Genomic DNA, 23286 nt, shown 5'->3' with positions numbered 1-23286 from the left:
TTGGTTTTCTTGGACTGGGCTTCCCAGCGCATGTGTGAACATTAAACATCAGTGGCAGGCCGGCTCTGATCCACTGGCACCGCTTGTCACTCGCAGCACTGGCAGGCCCGAGCGTCCCAATCAAGACGCGGTTCTTTTGGAGCGCTCTCCCGTGTGCGGTTAACCCAACGTTCCCTGGGCAACGCTCTTCTTAGCGGACAGACTGCCAATCTCCCATGCCATTGCATAAGCTTTCCAATGCTCTGACGCAGACATGAACGCTAAATATGCAGCTCTGCTCTCACTTCCTCCGTCATACATCCCTGCACTGTCATTCATGCACTCCTAAACACAGGCCTGGTTTGTTCGCTGCCTAACTGCATTAAGCTAATAAGTTTGGGTGAAGATTTAGAAGAGTATGTAATTACATATGAGGCCTACCAAAATTTAGTCAGTTAAACTAAGTAGCCAAAACAATAACTCATCAAGACAGCCGTAATATATAAATCAGCAAACAAAATGGAAAAATTGTTTCCCAAAACGAAACATTCTGTCATTATTTACTTGATGCAACTCCAGATCCATATTTCTTTCCAACTTGCATGGAAAACACAGAAATTCTTATTTGAATTTTCAAATCATAGAAAAAAATTAAAAGGTTCAGAATGACATGTGGGTTGATAAATGATGAATTTTCAATTTTAGGTGAACTGTTTCTTTAAGGAAAGCCAAAGCTACAGATTTTAGGCAGGAGCCTTGAAAAGAAGATGCTAATCAGTCCCGCAGAGAGAAAGAGAGAGAGACAGGAAAAGAGGGAGGATATGGAGCGCTAAAACGAGAACGGATAAAGCCATACAAACCCGCAGAGCGGTCGGGGTTAAAAGAGTTACAAAAACACTGCGCTGACTCTAGGTGAGTGGCTTTATTAAAGGCTGAGCGTCTGTAGAAAGATCCTGGCAGTCGTCCATCACGACGACACGTATTCTGACGCTCACTGACAAAAAGACATGAGTGGGAATGCAATTACAGCAGGAATTTTTCAATTCTTTCACTGTCTGGGATTCGGGATTCTGCTGTGGAGCATGATATTAACAGTAGTGCTAGTGTTTGCGAGCTTAAGGCTTCTATACAACAAGAAATCTAATGGTTAGCATATCCATTTATCTCAGTTAATGATTAAATCAATGACAATCAATGCTGAAAATGACTGACAGTGAATTTAAACATCGTTTAGTAGTGCCTGCACAGAAAATATCCTGCTGTAATGTCACTTTACAGTAGTGAATAACCCATTTCTATGAACAAAACACATCTGAAATATAGCAGAGGACACAGAGTGAGCTGTTGCAGGAAGTGCATGAGCCAATTTGCCCTAAACATGAGAATGTTTTATATTAAACACTTCAAACAAAAGCATATAGTTTACAGTGGCTGTCAGGTGCTTTAATAGATGCGTGTACTGTTTAATGCATTTGAGATGTGTTTTCCTCAGTGCATAACTTACATTTTACATTGTATCTTTATATGTAAATGTCTGAAAGTCATGTGAATTGTTCCATTTTGCACAGCTTGTCCTGAAAGAAAGCTAAGCTCCTTTAAACAAACTTGCATCAAACAAATGGTAAAAAAGGAGACTTTGCTGTTAAATATGAATGACGCAAGTGATCTACTGTAACATTTTCAGCAGGTAAGCAGTGATGCTTACTACCTAATCAACTAATCAATTACTCTTTCCTGGGTAACATAATTAGGTTATAAAACATTGTGGGAACTTTTATTAGAAATGTTTCTAAAACGCTGAAATGTCCCATTTTCTTGATATGATTAGAATGTTATTTAAAGGTTTCTTACAACATTTTACTAACTCTATTTTCACCCCAAATGTAACATTTGAATGTTAATATTCTAAGAATGCCAAAACAAATGTCTTGCTGTGATTATAACATTATTTAAAGGTTACAAAAATGTTTTATAGAATGTTGAAGTACAAATAATATCACAGAGTGATATGAGAATGCTGAAATGAGAATGTTCTCTCAATTTTACAAGCATGTGTATTATATAAGCAATATCACGGCACGGCAAGGCTGTGATTCAGCCGTAAAGTGTGATTTTGCATTTATACAACAGTTTGGCGGCACGAGTGTGTAAATACATAAACTAACAACGGAGTGTCTTTAAAAGCCCTCTTTTGTGTGAACCACTTCCTTCTGCTGCTGAGCCCAAGCCTCCGTTACTAATTACAAAATGTCACTTTAGAACTAATAACAAAGGAACATTGAGTTCCTTCACTGAAAGCTTATTGTATTACTGTATTACTATATTAAAAGCTGTTTGTTATGTTTAGTATTGAGAGACAGATGGACTGAGCGATCTTGATTACTGAGCATTCATTCTTCAGATCAATCTCATATCGCAATAAATCAATGTCCGATAGGCTTGTACTATCCTTTTATCTGTTTTGGGTGATTCCTGATGACAGCGCTGCTTGGTGCATTTGTTGGCTGCGTACAAGCTGGTTTTGAAAGAAAAAAATACTTCCTTGTAAACTGCTTATTTTTCAATTTAAAAGTCCTTACTGCTGACTCGCAAAACAGTCTTTTGTCACGTCTAATGGCGGAACAATGCAATTAAAATCACCATCACGGGAAAAACACACACTAATACTAAATGCTACTATTATTTATATAAAATATTATTTATTGAATAATACAATTGAATAAACAACAACAACAGTCATCATTAAAAAGTTCTGAGGCAATTCAGTCAAAAGTACACAGGCTGCGATCTTATTTACAGCACTGAATTTACATAAATATGATAAGAGCTTGCCAAAACAAATCGTTCTGGAACAAATAATAGATAAATGAGATCAAAGACTGCCCGTTAGAACAAATTATATCTCATGTTTGACTACTATAGCGACATCTGAGCCAGCTGTACATTTCCGGAGACCCCGGAGTTGAGGCGCTCTCAGGCGAGTTCTTGAGCGCTAAACGGCCACGGACGCTCTGGAGCTCACATGTCCGAAAATGTGGACGCAAATTTTCAAATAAACATTTCTGGACAAAATCTGAGTCCATAATCCATAAAAGTTCATCCCCTGTTGTCTCTCACATCAAAATCCAGCCGCATATTTGTTTAGAGCGCTATTTGTAAACGGTGCTTGATCTGTGCATATTTTTCTCCCGATTCAGACCAGACCACTTTTTCCACTTTTATTATGGACTGAAACACATCTTAATAATGGGTTTGTTTCTTATAAACATGCAGCTTTTCGCTTCACGTGACGCTAACTGATGGACTGGAGAGGTGTGGATTACTTGTGGATTATTGTGATGTTTTTTATCAGCTGTTTGGACTCTCATTCTGACAGCACCCATTCACTTTAGAGGTTCCATTGGTGAGCAAGTAATGCAATACACCATTCTGAAGGTAGAAAGTTCAACAAACTGTATATTTTAAGTTCAAACAAGTACATTCTCACCTAAAAAGCTCTTAAAACTACATTCCGTGACACAAAACAGTATTATTTTTAACACTGTAGTAGATTTGGGCTTCCGCCATGACACACTGTGAGAAATACAGCAACTTCAGCAAGCAGAGTGATACAAACGGTGAAACGGCTGTTGCAGTTCTGTTGGACTGTAATATCAACATTCTTATCAGCCAATCAGATTCGAGGACCAGAAAGTGTTGTATAAATATTAATAATGTTATAAGAACATTCCATAAACATTGCTTTAAGAATGTTTTGTTCTTTAAAAAATGTAAATAAATTTAAAAACGTAGCTGGCTTGTCTGTCAGGCAGCATTTACACGGGGCAGGTGCAAATTAGCACAATGCTAATTCTCACAATACGCACAAAAAAATTCCCTCACTTGTAAATGGAGCATAATCCACTTTATTAGCTTTTTTTCACTTTCTAAGGGGATCCAAGCAGTCTGCAGGGACACTAGAGTGGGGCGGAAGATAGCCGACCATTTAGTGCGCTGGCTGAACCTCACATGGTGTTTTGGTTACAGCAAACGTGCCTGCCCCATGGAAACTCTCAGATGAGGAGCCATTGGGCCGAGCTCCAATCATGCCTGAACCACAGCTCCCACTTTTCACAGCAAATGAGGAGAAAACCATGCGTGCAGCTGTTCCCCAGGAATGGACAGAGGGAAATGGAGGGAGACAGCACTTGTCTTGCCGTAATATAGGGCAGATAAAGCTCTTCTCGCTCCCCTCTCTCCGGCGCACATCTAAAAGTTTCCGAAAGTGCCTACCCTCACCGTTGCACAGAAATGTCATGTTATTTATCCGCAGGTGAAGCTATGCCAAGGATAAAGCCCAAGTGCCTATAGCACATGGAACACGAGGACTCCGAACAAGTTTCCATTTCTTGACTTGGTCTTCACCTCAACTACTGCACATGACTTGGGAGAACTCATAAGTAAGCGCTGGCACGGTTTCCACTCCGTTGTGTATATTTGGGCGCTCATCTGAAAATATACATAGCGACCCTTGGCATGTCATTTCTGACCACATATTGACATATTATGGCATGACTGAGGTCAGCGCCTAATCAGATACGAAGACGAAGGTTTCTGATTACACCTGATAGTCTTTTCCTCCAAACGAGGGACTAATTAGCGAGCGTGTGGCTTTATCGTTCCTTTCCCTGGGTGTGTTTATTTCTCTGCACGGAGGCATGACTTTGCGCCGGTTTTCAGTCTCTCCGTTCTTCTATATCTCACTGTCTTGTTTAGGAATCGGATGAAAGCGAGGCGTTCCATTTCATCACGCTCCAAGTCAGACTAAAGCAAACAAACGGACGGCTCGTGCTTGTATAAACTACTGCCACCACTTTCTGTAGGGGTCTGGGTAGGGTTGCACCAGTCATAAAGAAAATGAAAATTTGTTGAAAATGTACTCGGCCTCAAGCCTTCCAAGATGTAGATGAGCTTGTTTCTTATAGGGAAATAGGAAAAGATTTGGAGAACTTTAGCATTGCAGCATTGTCTCACCAACGGATCCACTCCAGTAACATCAGTTAACGTCTTGTGAAATGAAACTGAGCGTTGAGCTGAGCATTTGTAAGAAATTAATCCATCATTAAGGCATTTTTAACTTTAAACTGTCTCTTCTAGCCAAAATCTAAGTCTATAATCCATAATAAAAGTCTCTCACATCAAAATCCAGCCACTTATTTGTTTAGAGCTGTTTTAGCTTGTAAACGGTGCTTGATCTGTGCATATTTTTCTCCTGATTCAGACCAGACCTCTTTTTCCACTGGGGGAACTGTTATTATAGACATAAAAATGTCTTAATGATGGGTTTCTTTCTTACAAACTTGATGTTAACTGATGGACTGTAGTGGTGTGGATAACTTGTGGATTATTGTGATGCTTTTATCAGCTGTTTGGACTCTTATTCTGACGGCACCCATTCACTGCAGAGGATCCAATGGTGAGCAAGTGATGCAATGCTGTAACTACACCATTCTGAAGGTAGAAAGTTCAACAGCGAGTCTAGCGTCTAACATTGTGAGCAATAGGAATGCGTTTAGGATTCAAGCACATACCTGAAACCCTCGCAATCCAGAGTCGGTACAATTTGTGCCGCTCTAACCGCAGGAAGTCATAGAAATTCCTTGGCCAACATCGAGGCCAGAGTCACCTAAGCCACCTCACCCATAATAATCATGAAAACACTCCCATTAAGCAGCACCAGACCACATTCAATCCTCCGTTTCTTACACAGACTAGACAGAGAAGTGTAATATCAGAAAGGGAGATAGGATCTCTGGATCTTTGCTGTGTTTTGACTCCACTCTAAACACTGGCTCGGATTTGCATGCTTCTCACTGGACTTCCTCACACTGTTTGTTTGGTCAGTGCAGCACCCTACATACCTGTTGCAAAACACACAGGCTCACATGCCATCTTTAAGAAGGGGAGCTGTGAGACCTTTCATGAATTTATGAGAAAAGGGTGTATATATGTACCTTAAAGATACATGTTAGAACCTAAGATGTACATATTAGGACCTAAATGGTATATATTTGTAACTTTTGAAAAGGTACAGCCCCAATGACAGTTTTTATGAAAGCAAAAAAGAAAGAGATTTAGGATTATGTGATCTTTAAATAATATCAGTTTTTAAATGCAAAATATTTAAAGTGCACCTGACATATACTTGCAATAGTTCCACTTTAGCACAATCAGATATATTTAAGTATATCTTTAGTTGGACTTCAGCACTATTTCCATACAATTAAAGTGCGTTAAGCACAAAATAAGTTTAGCAGATTTTAATTATACCATTTTAGTATACTAAATGTATATTTGCAGTGTATTTGAGTGTGTATATTAATAATATAATATGTAAATGTATTTGTAGAATACTTAGCATGAAATAAATGTATTTTAAATACATTTTAGTATTTTTTTTTTTTTTTTTTTTTTTTTTTTTTTTTTTTTTACCAGGGAGTACATGATGTCAATTACACTGGGGAAAAATGGTGTAGGATTTACTTTAAAACCATTTCACTCAAAGACTGCTAGTAAATTTCACAAGTAATTAAAGAGAAATGTGTGGAGCCCGTTTCCACCATGGAATAACAAATAAAAAAAGGTAACTGACTTATCTAACAATTTAATTTTATTTCAACAATTCTAAGTTTATACTGTTTTCTATTTTCTAGCCATTTTGAATTGTAAGACACAAACCCCTGGATTTATATAAATGTCTGGCTTTTTTCTCACAATTGTGAGTTTATATGTTGCAATTCTGTTTTGTTTTTTTTTCTGTTTTTTTTTTTTTTTTTTCAGAATTATGAGTTTATATCCCAATGTATAAATATCCCAATATTATTTATTTATTTATTACATAGAATAAAAAAATAAAACGGGTAATTGTCAGTCTTTCTCTCACAAAAAAAAAAAAAAAAAATCTAAATTATGAGATATAAACCCAGAATTAGAAAAAAAGGTCTGAATTAGAATGAGATAAACACACTATTACCTTTTTTTTTTTTCATTTCATGGTAGAAATAAGCTTCCATAAAAATGGAAAATAATACAAAGAATTAAAAATAAAAATTAGAAGTAGAAAGACTGAAATAGTATTTTCTTGTAAAACATACCAATAATCTTTGTTTCATTTATTTAAAGTGAACCACAGATTTTATTTATTTATTTATTTTTATTTTTTAGGGTTAGGGTTGTTAGGGTTAGGGCATGTAAAGTCACTAATCCTTGTACATGTTTGCACGATGAACGGGCAAATCCACTGGAATTGTATATTTAAGTGCACAGCAAACAAAAGCAATGTTTAAGACATGCAAGTCTTTTTTTCCCCTGTTTTTAACAGAAGAAAGTGCTTTAACAAAAAATGACATTTGCATTTTGGCCTCCTGGCACTATTTTCTTCCACTGTAAATTAGTAACTTTCTAAACAGGAAAGAAACAAAAATTGCGAAAGGACAACTCAAACTCTTTTCTGTGGAAATCAACTTCTGTCAGAAATGCTGTCGATGGAGCTTAAACCCGGAAGCCAGAACATTCCTCTGAAGCACTAATCATAGTAAGAATGCTGTAAACGGGTAAGATGGCTTCAGATTACACACTCAGCCCTGAGCCGCAGCACACAGACCGTAAAACACTCAGAGCACCAGTGTCTTTCTATATGAGCTTTCCCACAATCCTGCTTAATCTCACACCCACTGTGCCAATCCATCATGAACGTCAGCCCAGTGCATTACCTTCGACAATAACACCTACAACACTGCCAAACAGACTGTTGAGTCTGATGAAAGAGAGCAGCAATAATCATTCAGCTCCAAAAAGTACACTCATTTGTGCTATTTATCACGTTGTAAGAAAAACAGGAAATCGTGCTCAAAAGCACTCTGCCTTTTAAAAGTTTGAGGTCAGCAAGTTTTTTTTTTTTTTTTTTTTTTTAAAAAAAGCAAATCAATACTTTCATTCAGCAGGGATGCAGTAAATTGATCAAAAGTGACAGCAAAGACATTTATAATATTTAAACAAATGATGTTTTATGAATTTGTCAACAAATCCTGAAAAATACAAATGCATCATGTTTTCAACTGTTTTCAACATTGGTAATATTTAGAAAAAAATTCTTGAGCAGCAAATCAGCATATTAGAATGATTTCTGAAAGATCATGTGACACTGAAGACTGCAGTAATGATGCTGAAAATTCAGCTTTGATCACAGAAATAAATTATATTTTAACGTATATATACACAGAAAACAGTTTTTTTTTAATTGTAATAATATTCCACAATTTTACAGTAAATTTGATTAAACAAATACAGCCTTGGTGAGCAGAAGAGACGTCTTACAAAACTTTAAAAAATCGTACCCAAACAGCAGTGTGGATAAAAAAGCCAATCAGAATAGTTTCCTTTTAAGGAGCAGATTTTTCAACCAATGAGATTTCAAAGTGGGCAGGGCTAACAAGTAGAAAACAAAATGTCCTGCCATTTTTCTATCACATCTGGTTAGTAACTCTATTACCATAGAAACAAGCAGCTAAGTGCAAATTGTTACTCATTAAAAGCAGCAAGGTCATAATTATTCTAATCGCATCCATAACTCGTCACCAAACCCTAGCAATCTGTTATGGCTTTTTCTGAAGGATAAGTGTCATTTTATCCTTAACGTGAGAATAGAGATGTTTTACAGTCAATCACACCAGTTTGCGTTACCAGAACGGATTGCAGATCTGAAAAGCAGAATGTCTGGAAAAACGTCCAGAGTATCACAGACATAACTCACTATGTACTTCGGCCTGAAGTATTTGGACTCCAAATGCATCCAAAAAATCCCAGTCTGCCTTTGAAGACTCGCACCATCCAAACAAGCACCACGGCTCTCCAACCTTTCCCATAAAACAATGGCAAACCCATAAACTGTCATGTGTTTTAGGAGGCATCGGGAAGTTATTGAGGCTTCGGAAACCCAAAGACACTGATTTCATCTTCCCGATCGTCTCACGCAGTCGATCGCCGGCCAACTCTCATTAATCGCTATGCAAATCTCCAGTCCAATTACCACCCAGGCCGCACGAGTGTGTTTGTCACATAAAAAGCCTCATTATGAGAGAATTTTCCAGTGAAGTGAGAGCATTTGATTACAGCTTTGTTTTATGGCTGAACTGAAGTATAAGAAAACACTGCTGGCCCAGCTCAATTCCTCAACCTCTTTTTAGTTTCCTTTAAATGTACGATCTGGCAAAGGGTTAACGGGCTGCTGATCATATGAACATCACTTCTCATTTCCTTCTGTCATTCAAACTTCCCGACACGGTGGAGGACGGGTTTGCGGTCAGATGCTGTGAACAGAAGGACATCTAAGAAAATACAAACGACATGTGAGTTTGGCTGAAAAGATGTATTGATGACCCTGGCCAGTGCTTTAGTGATGTGGTTATGAAACACATCCTTTACTGAGGCCTAGAAACAAGGCAAGTTCCCTTTTGTAAAATTTATGGGGGGAAAACAAAAGCTAGCGATGCCACGCTCTGCTGGTTTAAAGCCGTAATGAAAAATGCACATAAAAGGCTAAGATTTGAAGTTCAGCACAATGATTAAGCCAAATCGGCTTTCGCATTCTTATTACATCATGAGCAAAACATCTTCGGACTGCTACATCATATAAAGGTGCACAAAATAATCCTAAATGTCAATTAATGATATATGAACAATTTTATGCATGCGTGTGTGTGTGTGTGTACTTGTTTTTGCTACAAGGATAGTTAAACCTGAAATTTTTGACAATGTTAAAAAATTATTAAAAATAGTAAATGATGTTTATCTGCAAGTGTAACGATGCAAACATGTTTTCTGTGAGGGCTAGGTTTAGGGTTAGGGTTGGGTTAGGGGATAGACAATATCGTTTGGTCAGTATAAAATCTATAGAAGTCTATGGAAAGTCCCCACAATTCACAAAAACAAACGTGTGTGTGTGTATGTGTGTGTGTGTAATGCATAAAAAAAAAAAAAAAAAAAATCAATTTTATGTAAATATATTTCTTTAGATTTAAAACAAAGAAATAGTTAAATGGTTCAGAAATATAATCAAAAGTTGTATAAATATAACAAAACTACATACAAAACTATGTAACTGTAATAAATAATTATATATGTAAATATATTTCTAAAGGATTAATAACAAATAACTAACTTAACATCATAAATATGCGAATTCACACATAAAGCATGCTTTTATCTATCTATCTATCTATCTATCTATCTATCTATCTATCTATCTATCATTATATTTTGGGTAAATACATTTAAAAAAAAAATCCTGTTTTATATGACTATATTTATTTAAGGGCTATCAAACAATTACTCGTGATTAATCGCATACAAAATAAAAGTTTGAGTTTGCCTAATATATGTGTGTGTACTGTGTGTAATTATTATGTATATATAAATACAAACACATTCATGTATATATTTAAGAAATATTTACAAATATATGTATGTATTATAATTTTTATATAATTTATATTATATATAAATAAAATATTTTGTACATAACATATTTCTCTTAAATATATACATTAATTTGTGTATATTTATACATACATAATTACACACAGTACACACACACATATTAGGCAAACTCAAACTTTTATTTTGAACGCAAATAATCACGATATATATATATATATATATATATATATATATATATATTATTGTTGTTGTTATTGTTATCATTATTATTATTATTATTACATTTTGTTTTTCGGATAAATGCATTACTTTTTTTTTTTTTTACTTTTTCTGTTTTATATAAATATATTTATTTTGATTTAAAATAAAGAAATAGTGAAATGGTTCAGAAATATAATCAAAAGTTGTATAAATATAATAAAACTATATACAAAACTATATAAATATAATAAATAATTATGTACATACATATTTCTAAAGTATTAATAACAAATAACTATAAAATACAGTTTTTTAATTATTTTAATGTCATAAATATATGCATATTCACACATAAAGCATGCTTTTATATAAATATCTTCATGTCCGTTTCTGCCTGTAAATCTAGATTTAATCCTCATCAAATCCATTGAATTTAGGCTCAAATCTGATTATTTTCATAGTGCATTTTTAAATGAGGCCTCAGATCTAAACTAACCAACAGAGCAAAACGACTGTGATTGTTCAGTACAAAGGGAAAGGAAACTTGAAAGCATCATCTGACCACTGTCTCACAGGTACGAAAGCTCTGAAAAAAAAAAGCACATGACAATAGCAGGCATTGTTTTCAAGAGAAACATGACACCTTTGTTCTGGAAAGTTTGTTTTCTTCAAATCATGAAGAACCAAAACCCAGAAACGTGCAAAGGGGAAGAGGGTTCACCTGGCACCATCCAGCCAGAGGAACGTCCTGCTGACGCTGTTAACGGCCCACAGTAAGCTGGAGGTTAACAGGTACTGCTCTCTCACTGCAGTCTGCTTTTTATAGTTTTCATAAATGTCCCCCTCACTCCTTAGCTAATGCTTTTATTCTGTTTGGTAACAATAGTACACATAATTGCTCTCTGCCTCCTGCCCTCTCTCTGCGGTGGCTCTGCAGTAAAACTCCTCTTTGCTGTTTTATTTTCTCATTTAAATTTCTTTCAGCAATAACACGACCCCCAGCCCTCTCTTTGCTTTCTCTGCTCAGTGGCACACTAATAAAACTCAAGGCAAATGCACTTTGCGCAGTTTGAGAGTACTAGCCTCTTCAATGAGTGTTTATGAGCACAGATCTGAACAAAAATACAGTTGCACAATTCATGACATTTGCCAAGTTCAATACACAAATAAACCAGCTATAAACTAATTTTAAAATCAAGTGCACTTGCACTCTGAGCAGTAATATATATATATATATATATATATATATATGCAAAACAAAACATTTTCAAAAATGATGTTTTTTATTATGCTATCATGTTTTTGTGTTTTATTGTGTTAGCTGTAATTTGTTTTTGTTATTTTTTACTTAATCAAATTAACCTAACTGCAGTTTGATTGAGATTAATTGGAATGCACAATGAAAAAACATGATTTTTGAAAACTGAAAAAAAAATATCTGTTTTTGCAAATGAACTCTTCATACACTGCCACTCAAAAGTTTTAGATTTGTAATAGTTCTTATAGACGTTTCTTGTGCATTTATTTGATCAAAAATACAGAAAAAACACTAGTATTCCAAAATGTTATTACAATATAAAATTATTAGTTTTTATTTTAATATATTATAAAATTAAAATTATTCATGTGATGCAAAGCTGATATATATATATATATTTTTTTTTTTTTTTTTTAATCAGCTGTTACTCCGATCCTAAGGGTTCAGAAATCATTCTAAAAAAAAAATCCAAAAAAAATATTTGGCAGCACGACTGTTTCTAACATTGATAATTCTAATAATAATTCAGCACATTAGAATGATTTCTGAAGGAGTAACAGCTGATAAAAATTCAGCTTTGCATCACAGGAATAAATTATATTTTAAAGTATATTAAAATAAAAACCATTATTTTATATTGTAATCACTTTCTGTATTTTTAATCAAATAAATGCAGCTTTGATGAGCATAAGAGACTTCTTAAAAAAAAAAAAAAAAAAAACATTACAAGTCTTACTGAAAAAAATACGTTTTGGACAAATACTGTATATTAAATATTTAAATATATTTAGATTTAAAATAAAAAAGGAATAAATATTTATTTATGAATTTATTTATTTGTTTATTTATTGTGTGTTTGACTGCAAAAATATTTGAAATACATTTTTAAACATCTTTTAAATACATTTTAAAATTAATTTTAAATACTTTTTTTAAAAACAGCACAGCTTAAGAAAATATAAATATACTTTTCAAAAAAAAATTGAGATAGACACAAGATAACATCAGATGCAAAATAAATAAATAAATAAAAATAAAAATGTACATATTTTATTTTGAAATAAAAAGAAAAAAGTTTGACCATAAATATTTATGTAAATTTAGTCCTGAAGGATGAATTGATGAAAAAAATTTCCCTCAATTTTTCCATATCAAATAGGATACGCATAATGAAAAGATAGAATTCAGGATAAAAGATAAAACAAACTTACAGAAGTTTTAAAAGATCTCAAACACTTTGCAAACACTCTAGAAAGATCACTGTGAGCAACCACTGGGTTTAATATGCTGGAAATCTGCTCTCAGTAGGAGGAGGTGAAGTGATTCAGGGGTTAAAACACAAAACGACCTCAAATACACAACACAATCACTTTTCCACTCTTGCTGATAGTTAAGTAAACTCTCTTATCGCTGCTCTGAGTCATTATGCCATTATCATTGACTGGAGTCAAGGCATTGCCTCATAATGTAGGCAGGTCAGTCTAAGGAAACAGTGCTGTTTGTGCGCTGTGAGCGTTCATATAACTTACTGATGCTGTATTTTGGTCATTTCATGATATATTTCAGTAAAACATAACTAAATGTACCCGAAATAAGCAACTTTGTTACCTGGTCTAACTCAGTTTGTTTATTTAATGTTCATTTCCAGAAAATAGTGACAATATGTATTCAAATATGTCCCAAATTTTCACAAAAATATTGCATATGTATATGCACTAAATGGACCATGCATACTTTTAAATGTGAATAAGCATATATTTGTTGACATATTTTTTCATCAATTCATCCTTCCAGAATTATATTTTTCCAGAATTATTATATTTATACAATGCATTTTATATTTTAATTATATTTTGACATTGTAATTATATTTTTGAAACCTATTTTTAATGAAATATATATGAATGAGCTTAAGGGAAGCTTTAGAAAAGGGAAGTTATTGATCAAACCTGTGCTGCTGAGTTGGTCTAAACACAGCAAAACTTACATCTGCACCTCAACACAAACATATCTGAGTCATTCTGATGTGAAAATGGCACTCCTCACTTTAGCCTGATTTGGGAACAATAAAAAAAATTAGGCTGGTAAGTTGTGGTTGCTAAAAAAAACCCCATGTTCCTCATTGGGACTGAATTTATAAGGCTGGAAGTGCTTTCACCGAAAGTGATTTCAGAGCCGGCGGCAGGAACAATATCGTTCTGTTTGTCCCTGTTGAATAACCATTACTCTTCCTGCCGCAGCGCTACCCAATGAAAATACGGGCCAGTGACGTCTTCCCGACCCTCATGATGTCACCTCATTACAGAGCTTGATTGGCTTTTATAGATGTTTGCTGCGACTTCAGCAGACGTTTCTTTTATAGACAACCGTCGTCTATGACGTCATAGCTTACGTGATCTCGGAATGATAACTGAGCTTTCTGGAGGGAGAGAATGTGCAGGAAATTGGAAAAGCAGTGTAAAACGTATAATGCGTAATTAAAGACGATAATTGGGAATGATGAAATAAAAGAGCAACGAGATCCAAAGTCTCAGACCACCGCAGCAACACATGCGTAAACAAGTCTGAAAGCGCACACACACAGACTGGCGTATTCAAAGAAAATGCATAATCCCACATCCTACTTTCAAAAGGCATCAAAAATCCCAGCCAAATTCAAGTTGACTAAACTCCAACAGTTTGTTTTTTCACCAAACGAGCACAAAAAATGGCTGCTTACCATTGTCCTTAAGAGCTAAATAAAGACAGTCTGGTACTGAGTGAGTCGCTTCCCTCCGGCGGCGCTGGGCCGACATGCCATCACCGGCGTGACGTTTGATAGTGCGCCTTCAGTCTAAACAAATCAAACGAACAAATGAGATACTGCCTAAAATGACATTGATTTGCAAGATAAAAATATCAAACCTGTGGGAATGACTGATGCTCAAATATGGTGGGAATTTATATCAAGGAGTTCAAACAGAGTTCTGTCCGTCTACGACTACAGGTCAAACGTTCGAAGAGACGCTCTCAAGGTTGCATGTATTTGACTATAAAAATACAGTAAAAACAGTAAAAAAGGTGAAATATTATTACAATTTAAAGTAGCCATTTTCTATGTGAATATATTGTAAAATGTAATTTATTCCAGTGATCAAAGCTGAATTTTCAGCATCATTACTGCAGTCTTCAGCATCACATGATCCTTCAGAAATCATTCTAATATGCTGATTTGCATTGAATTTATCATTTCTTATTATTACCAATAAAAACAGTCATAAATGATCAAAAACAGTAAAGATATTTACAATGTTGCAATAAAAATCTACATTAATTAAATGTTGTTCTTTTGAACTTTCTATTCATCAAAGAATCTGAAAAATAAAAATGTATCACAGTTTCCATAAAAAAGATGAAGCTTTACAACTGTTTTCATCTGTTTTCATCATTAATAATAATCAGAAATGTTTCATGAGCAGCAAATCAGCATATTAGAATGATTTCTGAAGGATCATGTGACATTGAAGACTGGAGCAATGATGCTGAAAATTCAGCTTTGATTACAGAAATAAATTACACTTTGCAATATATTCACATAGAACACAGCTATTTTAAATTGTAAACATTTTTCACATTTTTACTGTTTTACTGTATTTTTGTAATTGAACAAATGCAGCCTTGAGAGCATTAAATACTCTTTCGTAAAAAAAAACAACTAACATTTGACCTGTAGTTGTAGATGAACACAAAACTCCTTGAGGTAAAATTACATTTTACAAAATATTGACATAGAAAACATTCATTTCAAATTGTAATATATTTCACATTTGTACTGTATTTTTGCTCAAATAAATACAGCTTTTGAGAGCAGAATAGAATAGTACATATATACATACATACATACATATATATACATATATATATGCACATACATATATATATATATATATATATATATATATATATATATACAGTATTTAACATATGAAGTGGATCAAAAAAAAGTGATCAAAGTTGTATATATATATATTATTATATATTGTAATAATATATAATATATTATATATATATATATATATTATATATTATATTTTTTTATATTATATTATATATATATATATATATATTACATATATTACACACACACACACACACACACACACACACATACATATATATATATATATATATATATATATATCACTTAAGACCTATTGCTGCTAACCTGGTTAGTTGTTCCTCAGAAGCTGCACTTTTGGAAAACTTCTACTTATGCATCAGAAATTCTGCGAAGGGTCCGTGGGCGTCCCGTTGGAGGGTGCAAACCGGCTTGTGCAGATTCCTGGCAGAAACCCTGCTTGAAAAAAAAACACACAAGAAGGATATTTCACATTAGATTAGCTAGCAGTGCCCCTAAAGAAATGTTTTCTAGCATAAACTCCCACATAAACTCACATGCAGATGCAGTGAGGTGTGTCTCCACTCAGCTTAACATGCACATACAAACCAGCTTCCTCCAGCTGTGTGACCCTCGCGCAAAAAAGGTCAACGTCTTGTCCTTGCGGTCACCTGTTATTTCAGTTTCCGTCAACATAATGATGCAATTGGCCCACTGACCCCAAAATTAACCTTTAACCCGTGTTGCCTGACACAACGGAACCATCACCTGAAATCCCATGACCTTCTTTTCTGCTCAGGAAGAGATGTTTCTATTTTAGGAGGCCAAACGAGGCCAAGATGTTTTCTTGATACTGACAGTATATATTAAAAGAATAGCTGATCAAAAAAAACTAAACTTAGAAAGAAACAGCAAGTAACACATTAAAAAGTACACTGAAACAGTTTTGTTTTTTTTTTTTTTTTTTTTTTAAATATTTCAATTTTTTTTTTTTTTATTTATTTATCTCAGTTTAGTACAAATAAAATTCCACATATTTCACAAAATCCAAACTTTGCAACCAGTAGAAAGTGGTATTTTGAAACAAACTAATAAATAAACAAACAAACAAAAAAACTGTGTGGAAAAAAGAACAAAAAAGATTTTAACTGCATACTGCAATTTATTATGCAGAGTATTAAAGTGATGCAATGAAGCAAATAAATAAGCAGGAACATCTCTGAACTGGCTTTAAAAAACAGAATGAACATTTTGATTCACTGCTGGACTTCTAATAAACAACTTGCAGATCAAATGACAAAACGGAGCAAGAGGACAATCCAAGCAATTTCAGGGTCTTGCTGATAATAATCCGAGCAGCGTCGGCTTTCCGGCATGAATTTCAGCAGAGCACGACAAACAAAGCTTTCTTTGACCAGAGTTAGAGAACAATATCTGAATCTTCGTTTTTATAATCAGGGCCTGCTCTCAACTAAACAGACGAAACTTTGAAAATTATTATTTATATGCAAAAAATGAATAAATAAATAAATAGAAAAATTAACTAAGTTAAATATGTAAAATTTAAAAGTAAGTAAAATAATAATAAAATAATAATAATAATAATAATAACAATAATAAATCATGAACATAATTCAACATGATTCATGAACAATTTAGGATAATAATCTGACGAACAACAGACAAAGCTTTGAAAATTATTATTTGAATGTAAAATAAATGAATAAATAAAAGAAAAAATTAATTCATTAAAATATATAAAATGTAAAAGTAAGTAAGTATATTAAAAATAATAATAATAATAATCAATCATGAACATGATTCAACATGATTCGTCAACAATTTAGGATAATAATCTGACGAACAACAGACGCAGCTTTGAAAATTATTTTTTGAATACTAACTAAATAAATAAATAAATAAAAAAGACAAATTAAATTAATATATATATATATATATATATATATATATATATATATATATATATATAAAATGCAAAAGTAAGTATATTAAAAAATAAAAAAATCCAGTCATGAACAATTTAGGATAATAATCTGACAAACAACAGACGAAGCTTTGAAAATTATTATTTGAATACTAACTAACTTACTAAATAAATGTTGAAAAATAAATAAATGAAGTAAAATATATAAAATGCAAAAGTAAGTATATTAAAAAATTTAATATACAATTTAGGATAATAATCTACCAAACAACAGACAAAGCTTTAAAATTTTTTATTTGAATGCTACATAAAAATTAATAAATAAATGTAAAAGTATATTAAAAATTTTCAAAATAATAATAATAATAATAAAATCATAAACATGATTCAACATGATTCATGTACAATTTAGGATAATAATCTGACGAACAACAGAAAAAGCATTGAAAATTATTATTTTAACACTAAATAAATAAATAAATAAAGAGAAAAATAAAATCAATTAAAATATATAAAGTGCAAAAGTAAGTAAGTATATTAAAAAAATGATTTGTAAACAATTTAGGATAATAACCTGACAAACAAAAAAAAAAAGAAAGAAAAAAGAAAAAAAAGAAATATATGAAAATATATAAAATGCAAAAGTAAGTATAAAAAAAAAAAAAAAAAAAAATCCAGTGATAAACAATTTAGGATAATAATCTGACAAACAACAGACAAAGCTCAAAATTATTATTTGAGTTATAATTAAATAAATGCAAACAAAAAGAAAAATTACAATATCTAAAACATAAAAGTGCATAAGTATATTTAAAAAAATAAAATAAAATCCAGTCGTGAAGAACTTAGGATAATAATCTGAGCAGCGTCAGGTTTGCAGCATGAATTTGAGCAAATCAAGACAAACAAAGCTTTCTTTGACCAGAGCTCAGCGTTCGTTATAATATTCATGGCCTTTTAAAGGTCGGAGAGGGCATCCTGAACACTCATTGTTTGCGGTGTTTTTTGAGTAGTAGCGGCCATTGCGTTGTTGCACACTCAGCTGACTCTCCCGGAAAAACACCTCCACGCAGGAGGGCGGAACGGATGGATTATGGGATTTATCCAGGAGTCATTTCTTACCGAGTAACAGGACTCCGTGGCAGGCGGACAGGCGAAATTGCGGAGAGGTAGACGCTAAACGCTGGAAAATTAGGGAGGGGTAACACTATCTACCCACTTACAAATGTCCGATAATCCGGTACATGTGCAGGCCACTGAGGAGATACTCTGGCTTTTAAGCCCTCTTGTCAGTCCCAGCAGATCTTACAGCGTTTGGCATGGAACACAAAGTCTCATGCAATTAAGTTCCCGATCCTGACAAAGCCTCTCAGGGGACGAGGGAACCACAAAACTGGGAAACTCCTATTTGTTTGGTTAGCAGCGAGCAACGCGAGACACGGTGATTCAGAGTGATGCAGCAGAAGTGAGCATTAGCCCTTTTAATCCAGGCTTTAAGCGCTGGCCCTTCTTACACATGCGAGCGGAGGATAAAATCACAAATAGCTGATGGCTGACTGCATCTCTTCATTAATCAAACGCCTCTGACGTCAATCGCATGCAGTAATACCATCCAACAAAGAGAAGCATCAATCTGCAATCATTAAAAAGCCATGCTTATGTAATGATTTATGATACTCATCTGTAATAACGTATGATAACACTTCTGCATGCTCTGTTATAGATTATTACAGTGTGGGATGAAACTAAATAGATGTTCGGCATCCCACGAGGCTTATTTTTATGCAAATGTTTGTCAAATAAGCCTTGCATATTCACTGCGGTTACGGTTCGCTTTGAATATCGTGTGTTTTCAGAACGGTCAGCGGCAGGGAGGCTGCATTTGCTTTCACAGGTATTCGTTTCGGATGTTACGACAGACTTAGAATTTACAGCATCTAACATGCACTTTTATGCATGTATAGATATACACTATGAAGTACAGACACACGTCACAAATCTGAAAATCCATAGCAGGATTCTCATTGATTTATTCAAGACGGCCAAATGCACTTAGAAATTAGATTTTGATAGGACTAAAATAAAGTCATTTCATAATTTTAAAACATAAAACATGTAAGCAATCTAGGGAATTTCATTAATTCAGCTTTCAATAAACCATCATTTGTACCACGATTTGTTTTCATTTTAGAGACGGTCAGTTCTTTGTCTATGCAAACATATGAAAATGTATGAAAAGCAACATGCTCATGCACTCAGCTAAGACATTGAAAATTATTGTATGAAAATGTAATCAAATACATTTTAAAAGAAAATTATATATATACGCATACACACAAATCTAAAACAAAATAGATATATAATATAAAAATAAAAAATAAAAAGTTAAACAAAAATGAAAACAAAACAAAAAAGATAAAAGGTAAATACATTAAAAGGAAACGTTAAAAAGTAAATAAAATGTTAGAAAGTCAAATAAGGCAAGGATATAAATACATAAAACATAGAATTTTGTAAATTCAATTTTCTATAAACAATCACATGTACTATATGCAAACATGAAAAGATATGCTAGCATCTAGCTAGTACATTTATTTATTTATTTGTTTGTTTGTTTATTTGTTTATTTGTTTGTTTGTTTAAAAAGGTTACATAAAGAAATAAATAAAAAATATATATTTAATAAAAATATAAATTTTATTTAATAATAAAATACATTTATTTTCAATAAAAATGAAGAAAATAATCTAAAAGTTGAAAAAGTATCGGGTAGGGTTAGGATAGGTGTAGGGAGGGATTTATCGTCCCAGTAAGGTGGCATCCATTTAATAATTTGAATTAAAATTATAATTTGCACTCAAAACGTTACTGCATACTGTTTTATAATGTACTATAATACTGAGGTGCAGATAATTGCCACTGTTTGCAATAATTAGGACAATTAGCAGAAAATCCTGTTATTTTAACAATGTAAATAGAATTTAAAGCTATTTACACAGTATAAATAGCATATCGCTAAGAAAATATGCTATTTTCATTTTGTTTAAATAGCATCTATTAAATAGCTACTGCCAGAAATATATAAATGGTAGATAAATAAATGTAAAAATAAAATGTTAAAAATAAAAGTTAAATAGGTATAATAAAAACAAGAAATTCTATTAATTCAATTCTCCAAAAACCATCACTTATACTATAATTTGTTTTTGTTTTAGATGCTGTCAGTACAAACAAATGAAAATGCTATGCTAGTACTCTTATTTATTTGTTTATTTTTTACATAAATGAAAAAAATAATAACACAAATAAATAAAAAGCAAACATGAAAACAAAATAAAAAACAAAGAAGGAAAGAAAGAAAGAAAGAAAGAAAGAAAGAAAGAAAGAAAGAAAGAAAGAAAGAAAGAAAGAAAGAAAGAAAGAGATGATTTTAGGCCTTTTTCTGTTTATTTTCTGACTGACATTTTCTTGATCCTGCACCCGCATACTGAAAACACAAGCACTGACACTGCAGCTATAGCCTATATTTATACTCTCATTACTCTTTATGCTTTCCAATTCTACATAATCTTCACCAAAATGTCTCAAGTCCTGTCTGTTTTAGTTTTTGCAGCATAATTTAAATCGTCTGCCACCTAAAAGTCAAAAACACAAGGACATCACATGCTAAAGACGCCACGGCGCTGGAATATTCTCGAGTGTCCACCTCAATATTAAATGTGACTAAACTGCAAAAAACAACAGCTCCTGTCCTGCCCGGAGGGAAAGTCTGTCTCTATTTTATTTTCCGTGTGCCAGGTGAAGAAAGAGGGCTAAATGGGAGTCATAATGGCAGTCATAATTTACCACCGGCGACAGAAGAGGACAGGATGGAGTGTGTCATGGGTGATGACAGCGGCCACTGCATCCTCAAGAAAACACACGAGGATGCTTGCATCAGAGAAAAGCAGCTGGAGCTGTCCACACGTGTGACAAACATTGAACAGAAGCAGGATATCTGGTCAGTGTACGTGCATATGCGAACAGGTCACCCGTCCACCTCATTCATTACCATGTGACAGTTCCACACTATACTAAATGAGGCTTGACCGGCCGCCTGCGTGTTTATAGCTCATTCAAATGTCTTGGGCATAAGCATAATTCACCCAAAAATTAAAACGTGCTGTTAAATTACTCACCCTCAGGCAATCCAAGATGTAGTAACTTTTTGTCTTCAGTAGAACAGGATTTTTTTATTTTTTATTTTTTTGGTGAAGCACCTGGGTGATTCATAAAATACAAATCAGCTTATCTAATATATTGAGGTCTTATGAAGCAAAACGATCAGTATGTGCAAGAAACTGAACATTATTTACAGCGGTATTACTGGTCAGGCAAATATAGTAAAAATACAGTAGTCAGTTTTTTTTTAAAACATTAAGTATCTCAAATATTTGTAAATATTTACATGTAATATTGAAAGTCACTATCTTTATTTTATTTTGTTACGTTATGTTTTGTTTTGTTTTATGTTTATTTATTTTATACAGTTGAAAACCTTGGTTCCCATGTTGGGACAATCATGTGTGTGTGTTTTTGGGTGAAGATCCCTGGTGATTCATAAAATACAAAACAGCTTATCAATATATTAAAATATATTAAAAGCAAAACAATAAGTCTGCGCAAGAAACTGAACAATATTTACAACATTATTACTGGTCAGACAAATATAGTAAAAAAATACAGTAGTCATTTTTTTTTTTTTTTTTTTTTTTTTTTTGAACATTAAGTATCTCAAATATTTGTAAATATTTACATGTATTATGGAAAGTCACTATATTTTTATTTTATTTTATTTTATACAGTTGAAAACCTTGGTTCCCATGTTGGGATAAATGTGTGTGTGTGTGTGTGTGTGTGTGTACTTGTTTTTGCTACATTGTGGGGACCAAATGTCCCCACAAGGATAGTAAAACCTGAAATGTTTGACATTGTGGGGACCGCAGGCCCCAATGTTAAAAAATGATTAAAAATAGTAAATGATGTTTATCTGAAAGTGTAACAATGCAAACATGTTTTCTGTGAGGGCTAGGTTTAGGGTCAGGGTTGGGTTAGGGGATAGACAATATCGTTTGGTCAGTATAAAATCTATAGAAGTCTATGGAAAGTCCCCACAATTCACAAAAACAAACGTGTGTGTGTGTGTGTGTGTGTGTGTGTTTTGTTTGTTTTTTGTTTTGTTTTTGTTTTTTGGTGAAGATCCTTGGTGATTCATAAAACACAAAAACATCTTATCAATATATTAAGGTTTTATGAAGCAAAACAATCGGTCTGTGCAAGAAACTGAACATTATTTACAACATTATTAATGGTCAGGTAAATACAGTAAAAATACAGTAGTCATTTTTTAAGCATTAAGTAGCTCAAATATTTGTAAATATGTACATGTAATATTGAAAGTTACTATTTTATTTTATTTATATTATTTTATACAGTTAAAAACCTTGGTTCCCATGTTGGGACAATTGTGTGTGTTTGTGTGTGTTTGTTTGTTTGTCTGTTTGTTTGTTT

The 23286-nt window shown here is 33.2% G+C and overlaps 1 long non-coding RNA gene across 1 annotated transcript in view; it reads right to left on the bottom strand.

Annotated features, from left to right (window-relative positions):
• LOC127173969 (uncharacterized) overlaps positions 1-16210 on the bottom strand; it is a 46207-nt gene extending 29997 nt beyond the window's left edge. The window contains exons 1-2 of the long non-coding RNA XR_007828823.1: positions 16119-16210; positions 14634-14747 (exon numbers count right to left, since the gene is read on the bottom strand). This is a non-coding gene — a long non-coding RNA (uncharacterized LOC127173969). The remainder of the gene's footprint in view (positions 1-14633; positions 14748-16118) is intronic.
• Positions 16211-23286: the final 7076 nt, after the last annotated feature.

Source organism: Labeo rohita, chromosome 12 (assembly GCF_022985175.1).
Source record: "Labeo rohita strain BAU-BD-2019 chromosome 12, IGBB_LRoh.1.0, whole genome shotgun sequence".
NCBI classification, from domain to species: domain Eukaryota; kingdom Metazoa; phylum Chordata; class Actinopteri; order Cypriniformes; family Cyprinidae; genus Labeo; species Labeo rohita.
This window is presented reverse-complemented; position numbering and strand designations above follow the sequence as displayed.